We start from the raw sequence: 13,244 nt of genomic DNA on the forward strand, positions 1-13,244 counted from the left end.
TTTTGTATTTAAAATTTAAGTAACTTCCCGATAGGCTACAATCTTGAAACTTAGAATATAGTTCAGAAGCCGATGACAATGCAATAATAAGAAAAAAATCCAATAGGTGGCGCATAGATCGAAATATTTAAAAAAATCGTATTTGTGGTCCGATTTGGCTCATATTTGGAACACATAATACGTACATGAATAGACCTAAAAAACAAATCGCCGGTAGGTGGCGCAGGTATTGAGATATTCAAAAAATTGTATTTGTGCTCCGATTAGGCTCATATTTGTTACACATATTACATACATGAATAGAAAGCGACATATCAGAATATACCCGCGGTAGGTATGACTGTCGTAAGAGGCGACTGAAATACCAGATTCAAGGGGCTGTGTAGCGCAACCCTTCAGGTTGCCAGCGCAATATATAGCTTCTCCAAACGCAATTTTCAACCTCACCTATCCGCGGCGAATCCTGTTTCACTAACAGACGAGGCTCTGACGACACCAAGCTCCTCGTGGAACTTGGGGTGGGGAGGAAGGGATGGCCTGAAGGTTTAATTTGGCCACATAAATCGTTCCCGAGATGGTCGCCTTCGGGGAGCAACCTTATCGCTACAACAACAACATAGAACATAATGAGGTAGGCCTTAGGTAGTAGTCATTAAACTCCTCATAAATCTAGGGCGTTGATCAGAAAAGTAAATAAAAGCGTTGGGCGTTGGTTAAGGTTCAGTTGATCGTACTTTATTTTTCCCGATCAACGCCCTACATTGATGAGGAGTGTGATGACTAGTACCTAAGGCCTACCTAATTATTTTCTATCTTTTAGTATTATTATTACTGAATGTAAGTATTGTTTACAATAAAACCGTTTAGCTTAAAATGTTTATACTCAGCGTGCTTTGCACACAGAGTATATTAACTTTCATTGGATAACGGTTAGTTTACAGGTATAAAGGAATGGAGATAGATATAGACTACCATATATCAAAATCATCAGTATCGAAAATAAAATTGAACCATGTCCGTCCGTCCGTCCTGTCCGATAATACGTAACTTGAGTAAATATTGATATAGATCAGGAAATATTTCTAGAAAAAATGGACGAGATCGGTTAAGGACCACGCCCACTTTTATATAAAAGATTTTTGAAAGGGTCGTAGACGAAAATAATAAGATATATCTTTGCGAAAAAGAGCTTTGTGTCAATAGAATTTTACTTTCTGAATTGAATTATAACATTGAATTGGAAAACACTGAAATGTTTGAAAATTGGTTTGGCACCGCCCCTTTTATGACTAAGCAATTTTCTATGTTTCTGGAGCCCTAACTCGAAGAAAAATTAACGGATCGTAATAAAATTGTGTACACAAATTTTCCTTATAGCAGAAAATATTTCTAGTAAAATGGACGGGATCGGTTAAAGACCACGGCAAATTAGATATAAAACAAGTTTAAAAGGGTCGTAGACTAGAATAATAAGCTATAACTTAGCAAAAAATAGTTTTGAATCAATGATATTTCACTTAGCAAGTTTTATTGTAAGAGGAAATGGAGACATTTTTTTTAAACGGGCGGTGCCACGTGTTATATAGAAAAGCAATTTATCTGAAATGAAATGTACAATTGAAGCTCACGCTGAGTATATAATGTTACACCCGAACTGAGACACCTTTACTTGTTTTTTAATTATTTTATTTATGACCACACTCGAAGCTTGTACTGAAACGGTCTTGGAAGAAAATGTCTCCTTAGGGTACATACAAACACTATGGACTCATTTAGTCTATGAGAGGTTTTCACGGACCGGTCAGTTGAACTGAAGGTACATTCAGTTATTTAAATGTACTCATGTGCGTCTTTCCTCCATTCTTAAATTCAAATTTTATTAATATGTTCACGTTTGTTTTCATTTTTGGTTTACTTAAATATTGGTTTTACAAAAAATATTAACCCGAATACAAACAAATTGCTCACTAACAATTTGAAATAAAAAATTTTGTTAAAAGACAATAAAATTTACAAACAAAATTGTACACAACAAATAATCCTTTGGTTAAAGTTTGCTTGTCTCTTTTTTTATTATTTCTGTCAATTCCTTTCGCTTCTGCACCAGACATACAAGAAAACTTTCCTTATTATTCATTTTATAGCACTCACACATATCCACAGAAGAATAAAATTTCATCCGACTTTCAACATCAAGAGGATACTAAATGGGTGAAAGAAATAAAAGAGGCGAAAAGTTAATGATAACCCAGTAAGCCAAACAATCACAAATTGGTCGAACTATGTATATAATATTAATGATTTAAATACTAAGAGTCAATGTCTTGGTGGTGTGGAGGCAGCGTCGAGCACGTCCCCAACACCGAATATCGTGAGTTCAAGGCCCGAGAAAAACATATAAATAATTATAGAAAGGTTTTCTAACCGAGGTCGCCACTCTGCAGTGATTTGGCAAACCCTCTGAGCGTATTTTTGGCACAAAAAAGCTTCTCATCGAAACCCCATTTTCCTTGCAGTTTGGAGTCAGCATAAAACATATGCAAAGGTCCTATCTGGCGAATTTTTAGGAAAAATTTAAAAGGAGCACGACGCAAAGTGAAAAAAGCTCGCCTAAAATCTCCTTACAAATCTATCGCGTCAGAGTAATAATATTCTTACATACCAAGCACCAGTGTTCTCCTACCCTGCGCTATCCTAAGGTTTATGTATGGCGGTGATGAGGTGAAGCGACTTTGAACAAGTCCGCCCATTCCAGCTGCAGTGGCTTAAGTAGTCCTTAAAATGTGTGCAGTGATCGTTATCAGAAACACTAGTTCTTGTTATACATTTTCTCATTCGAATTATATTTTAGCGAGCCTGGTCTTAAGCCCAGTATACAACCGCGGCCCGGCGTTATTCAATCATTTACTATTTGGCGTTCGACCGCGTCGGACCGTTTGGCCGTTGTTTCACACTTCCATCCACCAATCTGTCTCCCGATAACTGACCCCAATTGCCCACTTAGCACTAAGGGAGATCAGGTCTCCTTCCACTTGTCACCGCCCAACACAGTAAAAATATCCCCCTTCATAGGATTCCAATATACAGGTGGTGATAGGAATACTTTCTGAGAAGCAGCGTCTTCTTTAAGTCTCATAATATAACCTACTTGTGTGTGTGTCAAAACTCAGTTTCCCTCATTGCATGGAGAATGCAACTTCTAGCTATACGGAAAAGACCTCTTCATTCCATTTCATTCTCGAGGGTAAACTCAACTTAAGGTTCTTGTCAAAGTATGCGAAATACAGTCTGTTGTCGAATCGAGTAGTCTTGTTAGGATACCGTTGTAACCATACTACTTCTCTTCCCAGAATCTAGACTCCCTAAATCTGATGGCTGTAAGGCGTATGTGGCGGTCCAGTAGCAGCCGGTTAAGGAAAGCATAATGTTAACGCATGACGTAATCAGTGCCTAATTCGCCACCCTCACCACACCTACTGCAGATGGATTGTTTTTTGAGGAGCTTTGCATGCACGACTAAGCGCGACCCCGTTTGAAAACACCTCTTTTAATTTATTTTTATGTTTAATCTTACTTTTCCGGTTGAGTATGTGAGCAACCTGATGTACATAATTTGTTTCCTGCGAGCTTCTCCAAAAACATAATTTTAATAAACTTGTTTAGTGAATTTTCCATTTAAACTTACCTTTAGTCCTTCACAAAATGCTTTTCCGCTTTTTTTGGTCTCGTACTGCTCAATTGCTGCAACAAATTCTCGAAATGCATTCGCCTCATCTTCGTATAATTTATAGCCCATTGGATCTGTTGTTTGTTTCGAATAAATAGCCTGACATTCATCCGTTAAAAATGATGGTTTCCATGGCTTATAAAATTCACCCGAATCACTCACAAGATCTACGTCACAAACAAAATAGTCGCTATTCGCTGCGCGTATTTTATTTATTGGCTGAATCAAAGAAAAGAAAAAAAGCAAAAGCATATGAATAAAAAAAAGATTTTATATTTATTTGTTTGAAGAGAGCTTTAAACAATCTGCAGACTATCATCCTTAACCTAATCACACTTACCAGGGCGATAAATAATATCAATAACAGAAATCTAATTTTCATTTTCAGCTAATTTTGATGTTTTTCCATGTCTCAATAAATGAAGTGAAAAAAATCAAAATTTTTATTACCGAGGATTTGCTTTTATTTCCATTTTTTCTTTTATTTACCAGATGTTTCGAAATAAAAGACACGCTTCACAGTGGTTGATTTGCAGCAGCAATTTTTTTAAGTTGAATTGATGGTATTTTTTTCATACCGATAATGAGGTGTTGACATTATTGATCAATTTTTGCAAAATTCAATTTTAGTTGCATGAGAAAAATGGATTATTTGAAAAATTTGTTTCAAATAGTTTCAGTGATCAATTTTTTTCTAAAATAATTTTTAAGTATTTGTTGCATGCAATTATTGCACGCTCGTTTACACTATTCAAATTTCACAAGCAACAAGAAATTGATTGCGATATTGATCAATGTAAACAGCTTTTGATTGATTTGTATTGTATTCACATGAGCTTGCAAAATTTTTTAGAACAAAAAAAAAAAAAAACGATAGTTTTTAGGGGAAATAATTATTTTAATTTTTATATTCTACAACTTTTTCGAATTTCGAAAAAAAAAAAACAATCAAATTTATTAAATATGGCATTCTTGGAAAACGCTGGTTTGGCAAACACTATTAGACATTCAGTTACTTTTTTAGAAGAAAAAAAATAAAAAATATGTTTCATGAAAGAAAAAAATATTTTTTCCAGATCCCGAAAAAAATCCTTAATATATCGTATTTTCAAAATACTAAAGACTATTTTTATCAAGAGGCGATTGCCGAGTGAATTTACAAATTTTTTAGAAACATATAATAAAAAATTGTTTCTTGAAAACAAAAAATTTTTACCGAATTTCGTAAAAAACCATAAATGTTTCTAACTTATGACACATGAAGGACTAAGAAGAAGAAAAACTTATTAAAAATTTTTCTTTAACAAAAAATGGTTGCTAATAAATTATTTGCAATTTTTTCTTTAGAGGAAAAAATGTTTTTGTTTGAATCATTAAAAAAAATAAATGTAAGGCGCGATAACCTCCGACGAGATCTAAGGCCGAGCTTCTCTTCCAATTTGCGTCGTGCTCCTCTTGATTTTCCCTACAAATTGGCCGGACGGGACCTACATGTTTTTGCCGACTCCGAACGGCATCTGCAAGGCAGATGAGTTTTCACTGAGAGCACTGCCGAGGGGCGACTCCGCTTAGAAAAATTTTCTTATAATTGAAAAATCTTATTTCTAAAATTTTGAACCCAGGGCATACGGTGTGGTAGGCGGAGTACGCTACCATCACACCACGGTGGTCGCCAAATCATTAGAGGAAAAAATTTAAAAAATTGTTTCTAAAAAAGAAAAATGTCCGAATTTCGAAAAAAATAGTATCTTATTTATGATAAATATGAGGAATTTATGAAGAAAAATTTATTGAAATTTTTGTTTCGTCACAGACTGATGGCTGAGAGGTTTGACAAGAAATTGTTTAGAAGAAAAAAAAAAACACTATTTCATGAAAAAAAAAAAAAATTCCGAATTTAGAAAAAAAAATATACATCTCACTTACAAAATACGAAAGGCTATGAAGAAAAACAACTTTTAAGGTTTTAAGGTTATAAAAATAAAAAAAAAATTGTTTCTAGAAAAAAATATGGTTTATGGTTTTTATCGAGTTCAAATGAACTGAACATTTTTTTTTGCAATAAAAAAGTCAACAAAAGACAAGGAAAATTCTATTTTGTTAGGCACTGATAGCTCAGATGCCGAGTAATAGTTTTTTTATTATTCCAAATTAATTTTCTAATATTTTTTTTTCAGTAAAAAATTAAAAAATATGTTTATTGAATAAAAAACAACAATAAATATTTTAATTTAAAAAATTGTTTTTTTGTATTATTTGACTTGTTTGCGAGTTTCGAAAAAAGAAACCGAATTTGAAATAGTGGTATTATCTCTGTCTAGAATCCATAGAAAAGATAGAGAGTTTTCCATTTTACTATAAAATGTTTTCTACACGCAATAGCAAAATACATTTTTGAAACATTTTGGACGGTTTCTACATTTTCTATACTCAAACCGATGAAACGTGGAATATTTTTTACGTTTACTACATTTTCTTGACAGAGAGAATTGCCCTAATATATACAGTTGTTGATTTGCTATTCAAAATTGAAAAACAACTACGGTTTTTGACGTTGCGTGTTTGCCATGACGTAGCAAATGCATAGCCGTGTATTTTGTTGGTGTATTATAAGAAATATGCTACACATGTTTGCAATGCAATGATGCTAGACCATTTGCACAAAATCCTGAACTCCCTTATTGTGCTCAAATAAAATTTTGTATTTAGAAAAATGAATGAATAAAAAAATTATGGAAAAAATCTTACCTTTTTAAAAACATTTTTCAAAATTCCAAGGAAATCTTCCCTTGTGCCACTGCGTGCACTTTCTTCACCGCACAGCACCCTTTACGTACCTCGACTACCGCAAAGTCGATATTAAGACCTTGTAGAGTGCACACGTACAGTAGTCCACGTAGTGAAAGCCTCTGGTTCTGAACTGGTGCATTCCGAATCATCGTTTCTTAGCCTATTTTAATTACCAGTGTATATATAAAATTATTTGCGAAAGCCTCTACGAAATCTTTAATCGACATTAGAACAAAATAAATACATACCTCGAAAAATTAAGAAAACTCACATGAAATAATTTTGTATAAGTACTTTATTAATCATCTACATATTATTTACATATTTAAAAAAAAAAAAAACAGTTTAAATTAGCCTATTAGCCCTATTCGCGGAATCTTACAAAACTCGTTAGATTCTTTGAATAATTTTTAGCATCAATACTCTCGCTCTCGGAGATTTCGGAATTTTTTTATTTATTTATATGAATGTATATTGGTTAAAAAAAAATTAAAAATATGGGCGCGCCGCGCCGTCTGATTTTCTTATTTCAATTACATATATAAAATTTAGTGTTTTAAACTGTCGAAAATCTATCTATTTGTTATCGAAAAAATAGCACAGTTATTGATTTTTTATAGATTTGCTATTGAAAATATATCGATAAAATAGTTGAAAAAAAAATTAGAAATATGTGACTTTAAATTATTTCGTAGATCCGACTTTGGCCCCGCATGACAACTGTCGTATAAAAAACAACGGTTTTAAACTAAAATAAGAAAGGAAAACCAGTCACACCCATATTTTTATTTTTTAAATTCTTGTGATAACTTGATTGAAGAAAAAATACGAAGGGTCTAGTTTCGAGCTTTTGGTGGCTAACTTCGAAAAATGGAGAAATTGCTTTTTTATTTATAGCTTTAAGAAATTTATTTTGACGCATAGTTTTTTTGATAAAAAGGAACCCAAACAGTTATGCCTTTTATAATAAAAAAAGGCTTGAGAAAAAATACATTTTATGACTTTAAAGTGTTTAGTCCAAAAGAAATTATTAAATCCGGACCTTAATTTTTTTTAGGACAGATAAAAGTGCCGATCTATAACTATGAATTGCTCATACAAATGAAACGTTTTTTTTTCTTATGCGGAAACCTTCTTGTTTCTACAGAAAGCAGTGTACCAAATTTCAAGACAATGTCTCAATTATATCAAACTTTATGGCGAAAAGACAGGTGCAAGTTTACTAAGGAAAAGTATAAGTATTGTGGCGAATTTTAGCATCACTACGTTGTTAGTAAATAAAGGCAGAACAACAATAAAGCAAGCTGCCACTCGTGTGTACATGAACAAATCAATCATCATTTACACACATCCATATAGGACAACGAATATATCTCACAAACACATGTAATCATCAGCCGAAGTAGTCACCCACATACGGAATATAATACATAAGAAAAACATAAACTACAAATATACATGTATATAGATGGTAACCAAGCAGGAGATACAAAAGTGCTAGAAGTTGAAACGTCTAGACCTTAGGAGAAATATGCGAACGAAGCAACGGAGAGTATAAAAGCAGCGCAAGCTGAATAATCAGTAATCAGTTTTGATTTAAGCACGCTATTGGTTGTGAAGTATAATTGTGAAGTACTACTCCTAAAGTAATCTAAATAAAGACCAGTTTGCAATACTGAATTTTGGAGTGATTTATCCAACATTTTAGCGATTCGAACGTTAGCAGAAGGTGCATAAATATCAGAAATCCCTAAATTCGTTACAGTATGTATAGTACTATGAGAGTTGGTTATGGTTTCTCGATGACAAAATTTCTATTATAAGCAACACAAGTTTTGAAGTTTTCCAGATTTGGAAAAATCGGTTCATTTGGATGTGCCTTTGTTTAGTAATAGGGCCGGACCATGGTGGAATAACCATGTAGAGCTGCCGCAAAAGTGAAGGTTATGTTGTTGACACCACCTTTATTATTGCATTATGGCTAAAACAATGGTATTACAAATCTACAAAAATTGCAACTTACAGTACATATTTTGCCCTAAATCCGCCTCGTTTCGGATCAGCATCTTCTGGTACTAGGCGGACTGCCGCGGAGCCCGCCTATCACCAGATATACTTTGGCAAATAATAAATTGGTAAGACTAGTAATACATCATAAATTCAACTGACAAGAGTTTTTGGGTTGTCTTCTAATCAAGTTTGCATAGCATGTTAGAGGGGCATATGTTAACTTCCGACTTCCAACCTAAAATCAACAAAGCAGTTGGAGCTTTGTACGGTTTTTTAGGGGTGGAAACACATTTGAGTGAACTACAGTCACATCCAAGTGGGTCTGTAAAACTTGTCATCATGACAGCACCAGTAGTCGAATCCAAAACCCATTTATGTGCCGCAAAAGGCAGTAAAGTTCAACTTAATAACTGACGTACATTTGTACTATATATATGTCTGGAAAACACCTTTCATTATTATGTGCGGTTTTTCGGTGAAAGTTTTAACTGTAGTTGAGATCAGTTTACTTTAACCCTATTTATTGCATTTTACTGCTCATCACAATTTACGTGGCCAAATTGAATTTTCTATTTTTATTCAATGTATTGTGATGTAAACTTGTTATGGTACTTAGTATCCCCTTTTGCATTGGTGTTAGCACAAGTTTCACAGTTAAACAGTTAGTTATTTAATAGGCAGCTATTTATTTTCCGGCCACCGTGGTGTGATGGTAGCGTGCTCCGCCTACCACACCGTATGCCCTGGGTTCTCACCCCGGCCAAAGCAACATAAAAATTTTAGAAATAAGGTTTTTCAATTAGAAGAAAATTTTTCTAAGCGGTGTCGCCCCTCGGCAGTGTTTGGCAAGCGCTCCGGGTGTATTTCTGCCATGAAAAGCTCTCAGTGAAAACTCATCTGCCTTCCAGATGCCGTTCGGAGTCGGCACAAAACATGTAGGTCCCGTCCGGCCAAGTTGTAGGGAAAAGCAAGAGGAGCACGACGCAAATTGGAAGAGAAGCTCGGCCTTAGATCTCTTCGGAGGTTATCGCGCCTTACATTTATTTTTTTTATTTATTTTCCTATCCAATTTTTTCCAATCGGGACAAAATTTTACCCTTTTGTGGACGTCGTAAATACACCCGTGCCGTTGCAGATAGCGTACATTTTCCGTATTTTTCTATTTACTTCACCTAGTGATTCCACCAATGGGGCGAACTTTTATTCGTCCTTAAAAATTTAAATTTTATTTTCGGACTTAAAAAAATAAAATTCCGGACTTAACTTTTATTTGTGGATTTGTTTGAAAAAAATTCCTAAAATAAAAAGGATGCATGATTCGTCAAGAAAATGCTATGGATATCCCGGGGATACCGCATTTTTTCACCTAGAACAGTTTTTTGACTCAAACAAAAATAACTGCTAAAATGCGTCCCCGTTTAAAAGTGAGGAGTTTTGAATTTTGCAGTTTTTATCTTATCTCGCGTATCAAACACAAAAACCAGCAAAAAATTTCAGTAGTCCTTTTTATTGCAATTATTTTTTTTTTATGTTTTTGTTTCTTTTCAGAAGTAGTTTTATAGTAAATTTTTGTTCGATTTTAATGAAAGTAAATCTAAGAGGACGACTTTAACTATTGATCGATTTACCATAGATTAACGGTATTTTGCTTTTAAACTTATGAACTGCTGAAAAAGAAAAATTTCACACGTTTTGTAAAACAATACAACAAAATATTTTACAGCAGTTTTCTTTATTTCTTATATTCAATATTACTTTATGTAATTTTATATTGTGTTGTTCATTTTAAATCATGTTATGTTATATTTGGAGTAATCAGAGTTTCGTATTATCTAAATAACCTTGCGCTCTGCTAGGTCAGGTTGACCTCACGTAGACTAAAAAGCCATATCAAAAACTGGCACCTGTTATAAAATAATTCCGTCCTCGTGGTAAAAAATAGAACTAGCTGCTTCTGGATCTGATACAGCTTATGGCTGGAGTCTCAGCCTTGCGGACGTAGGGCACGAGGACAAAACGTGCTCAATCGTTTTCTCCTTCAAACCGCATTTCCCACATCTGCTCTCACTAACTAGGCCTAATTTGAAGGCATGCGACGCCAGAAGGCAGTCTCCAGCCAGAATACCCGTCATGTGGCTAAAGTAATCAGACCAATTCTAAATATTCTCGCGGAATTTTTTTCTCGCGGATTTTTTTATTCCCGCGGAAAAATTCCTCCAATTCTTTTCTCCCAGGGAGAAGAATAATTGGGGAATGGGAATTTCGAATTTTCGAAGTCAGCAGGTTTGTCAATGGAAATTTCGTCGCGCATTTCTTATTTTGTTTAAAAAATTTAAAAGTTTAATTATTGTTGCGAATTTGTTTGAAATTAAGAAATAAGGTATAAACAATGCACATTATTGCATTTCATGTGGTATTCACTGAAATGAGTAATGAATTGGTGCCACAGCAACATCAACAGAGAAGCATAAGAAGAAGGCGGCGGGATAACGCAAATCCGCCGGAGTTGCCTGCTTTCATTCTGCAAAGCAATTTTCTGGCGGCCAAGTCGAGTTGAGTTCGCCTTTCGCCATATGCCAAAATCTATTTAAGCCTTCTTAAAAAATCTGTGCGCAATTTCTGGATGGCTGCGTCAAATATACAAAGAGATCTTGCGTTGCTTATGATATACTTTTCGACTTAAAATAAAGAATATTGTGGTTGTTGTTGTTCTATTAATAGTGAGAATATTGTGGTAGAATGTAAATACATATTTTAGCACAAATTTGTACAAATAAGTGTTCTTTCTTAACCCTAGAATATCATACTTCGTCGAAACGACGACGCATGTTTTTGTTTTTGGGTTTTCCCCTTAAATTATATGTTTTTTTTTGCTGATTTTTTGTATAGATAATATTAAAAAGCTAAACTGTTTTGTCTTATTTCATTAAAATACATTAAAAAGATTTTATTAATACAAATTTAAACATCTTTTTTAAACAAGAGATATCCTTTGTACCCTTTTAAATACTACCGTAGTCGATTCGACGAAGTATGATGTTTACGTATTACAAATAGGTATGATATTCTAGGGTTAAAAGAACCAATGTACTTTAACTATTTTGATGCATTCCCTTTAATTTAACTAGTGAAAAAACTCCTATGAAATGGCAGAGAAATCTCCCTCTCCCTCACATTCATAGTACCTACTTTTCTCCCATAACCGGTTTCCGCTTTTTCGAACATTGTTCAGAATAGGAGGAAAGGGAGAAGTGAAAAAACTCACAAGGAATTTTTATTTAGAATACGAGGAATGGGAGAAGGGAAAAAACTCGCACGGAATTTTCGTTTAGAATTGGGCTGAATATCTTTTTAATGGGAAGAGTAACTTAGCTAATCTAAGGTAGTAAGACATGATAATTTGCACTTTACATCACGCGCTTTGGTCCACGCCTTTCCTGCTTGGTCGATCATGTGCCCCTCTCGCCTTCTCTTAATCTCGCCCAATCCTATGCGGACGTCCACGGGTCAAGCCTTGAAGGATTCGGCCTGTTTAGCTAGCTAATCCACTTTTTCATTTCTACATATTCCCCTATGCCCAAGGACTCAATATAGACGCATGATTCCCCCTATTTTTTTTTTAGGGATTGCTTACTCTTAGCACACTTTTAGATGTTGCCCTATGAGAGACTGTTGTGGCTCGAAGCGCAGTTACGGAATTAGGTAGTCTGTTCGTTCAGTCTTTGTTGACGCTATACTACTATGGTCAATTGGCCTGCGCTCGAACTAACAGGAGGTACTGAACCTCGTTGCAGTTGTTAACGTTGCAGAATGGTATATAGAGCTCCAGTAATGCTAAGCATTGATGGCCAGCATACAGAATTAATTGCCTTTGTGTTAGTCTGGCAACTCGCAACAACTGACTTTTGTAGGAAAATAAAAAAAGGAGTTTAAAAAGAAAGAAGAAAATTTGCATGATTCAAAAATGTGAAAATTGTATTTATATTGAAATTGAAACTAAATTTTCATTTAAATAATATTGACTTATAAAAGGGTGCGAACAGAGAGTGAATGAGAGAGTGTACTAACAGTGTAGAACTGCGTAAATGCAATCCAATTACATTACCAATTACATTCTTCAGTAATTGGAAAAAGTAATTAATTCCTTTTCTCCGCAGCAAAGGAATTGTTACATTTCAAATTGAATTGAAACAAATACTTTGCGCAAATGTAATTTCTGTCCCAGTACTTTCGAAAGGAATTGAAAATGTAATAGAATTTGTTTTTCAATTACATTACAAGGAATGGCAAAGGTACTTTCAATTTGCTCATTTCATTCCTCAAAGGAATTGTGAAAGTAATTGAGAAACTACAAGTTAATTCGTGTATACAAACTTACTCCAGTTGAAACGGATGAATTTTCGGGTCACACTTTTCATTATTTCAACACATTTTTCTTGGGAGTGGTTGGACAAGGAATTTGGAAACACCAAGGAATATAAGATATTATCCTCCTAATATTCGCAGCTAAGTAAGGGCGTCCTCTACCCTCCTATATCATAGGAAGGTTGCTATTCCATATAGAACACCAGTGATTGAAAATCCTTTTCTGTTCTGGAGTTTTTCTGACTCTCATCATGAATAGAGCAGAGCCATACCATAAATATATAAATGTTATAGCCATTGTTTACTAGATTTACAATGGTTATAGCATTTCTCCTTTTTTTTTAGAGCGGAG

This window comes from Eurosta solidaginis, chromosome 3 (assembly GCF_040869045.1).
Source record: "Eurosta solidaginis isolate ZX-2024a chromosome 3, ASM4086904v1, whole genome shotgun sequence".
Classification (NCBI taxonomy): Eukaryota; Metazoa; Arthropoda; class Insecta; order Diptera; family Tephritidae; genus Eurosta; species Eurosta solidaginis.